The sequence below is a fragment of the Aplysia californica genome, unplaced genomic scaffold (genome assembly GCF_000002075.1).
Source record: "Aplysia californica isolate F4 #8 unplaced genomic scaffold, AplCal3.0 scaffold00111, whole genome shotgun sequence".
Classification (NCBI taxonomy): Eukaryota; Metazoa; Mollusca; class Gastropoda; order Aplysiida; family Aplysiidae; genus Aplysia; species Aplysia californica.
In genome coordinates this window covers 875,633-877,301 of record NW_004797381.1, presented here as the reverse complement: position 1 = coordinate 877,301, position 1,669 = coordinate 875,633, and the positions used below count along the sequence as shown (strand labels likewise).

General features: G+C 42.0%; 1 protein-coding gene across 1 annotated transcript in view; it reads left to right on the top strand.

Moving 5' to 3' along the window:
* The window catches only part of LOC101858259 (transcription factor MYB120), a 55,685-nt gene extending 54,137 nt beyond the window's left edge, over positions 1-1,548 (top strand). Inside the window, exon 4 of the mRNA XM_005095701.3 lies at positions 1,425-1,548. The gene's annotated coding sequence lies outside the window, so the exon portion shown is untranslated. The remainder of the gene's footprint in view (positions 1-1,424) is intronic.
* The last annotated feature ends 121 nt before the right edge of the window (positions 1,549-1,669 follow it).

Below are 1,669 nucleotides of genomic sequence, written 5' to 3'. Positions count from 1 at the left end.
TATATATATATACACCCACACCCACCCCCACTTACGTTTTCCCCCAAATCACTCCTTTTTAGACGTTTCTTCGTAAAGCTCTAACTTCTATTTTTGCGCTTTGTCCTATTCTTACATCCCATTTTTATTGAGGTAAGTACTCCGCATTTGACAGACAGCGTGTGCTGGTGTAGGGGTTGGGGGCTTCATCATACCTGGTTACAGAACAGTGTTCGATTCCCCTGTGGGGAGCGCTCTAATCAAATAGCTCAATCTTTCATTTAAGCTTCATTATTAGCCTTTTCAGCCAAGGTTGGCCTTGACAGGAAGGATTGACGTCCAAAACCTGAGTAACCGATACCTAAATTATTATCTATAGTGGGGGTAATAGCCCACAAAGAATACAAGAAATATTAGGGTAGATGATGGTCCATCACCAAACATCATCCAACGCCAAAGAATCAAATGGTTCGGACATCTCATGCGATTACCAACACACCACCCAGCACAAGGTGCCTAAATAAAAACATTCAATGGCAACAAGGCTAGAGGGCGACCGAGAAAGACCTGGATATGTGGAGTTCAGGAAACACGAACAACTCACGGCATCCACCCGACCCAAGCTCTCCGGCTGGCGACAGAGAGACGTCTCTTTCTTCTCGCGACACCCAAAAGGGTATACGCGGCGAAAGGGAGAGGGGGGAGGGGGGAGAGAGAAAGGAAGAAAGACGGAAGAGAGAGAGAAAAGAGTTTTTTAGTTTTAGTTTTATTAGAGTTTTATGGCTCTCGCAACTGCATAAGGTCATATGAGCGCCAAGGGGTGGATGTTAACAGAGAAGTCCTTTCAGGGAATCAGACTTACTCTGCCCACCTCTTTATCTTCAACAGCACAAAATCTGCTTCGACTATCAAGCCACCCCGACAATAGCCGGTCACAAAAGTGTGACAAAAATACAAAAGGAGCAGAGGAGAAATGATGATAGTAAGGATTAGGAAAGAAAAAGCAGCAGTTCCCTGTTGCAGTTCAGGCTCAGTTATGAGCGTGACATTGATGAATCAGCCCATGTATAATTGCAATTCTACTGTGCATAAGAACTCGAGATGTTAACGTCCCTCCCCCCTTGGGAATGGCCTAAATATACCTCAGTCAGTAACACCGACCTCGAGGGGGGGGGAGGGGGGTAAGAGAAAAAAGAGACAGTGAACGAGATGCTCAGAGAAAGAGAAAACAATATTGTCAAAATAGTGTGATTGTGCTCTAAGAATAGTACAGAAAGAGGCTTTATTTTGTTAGATACACCCAGAACTGGAAAATATTCAGATGTGATGGTAAATTATTGTAAACACCATCCATGACTATGATAACTGAGGGGACTACAGAGAAAGAAAGACAGAAAGAGACAGAAAGAGACACAGAGAGCGTAAGAGAGAAAGAGAGAGAGAGAAGAGAGAGAGAGAGAGAGAGAGAGAGAGAGAGAGAGAGAGAGAGAGTAGACAAAGAGATATATAAATCGTGTGCTGTGTTCTTTTACATTCTATATAATAGATTCTGACGATGTTGTAAACTGACAATTTCGTTATCGCCAATTTTTATTATAGTATTTTAAAAAATGTTTAATTGTCCTATTCATGTATAAAAAACATGATGAAACAAGCCAATCTATCTATCTATTTATCTATCTATCTATCT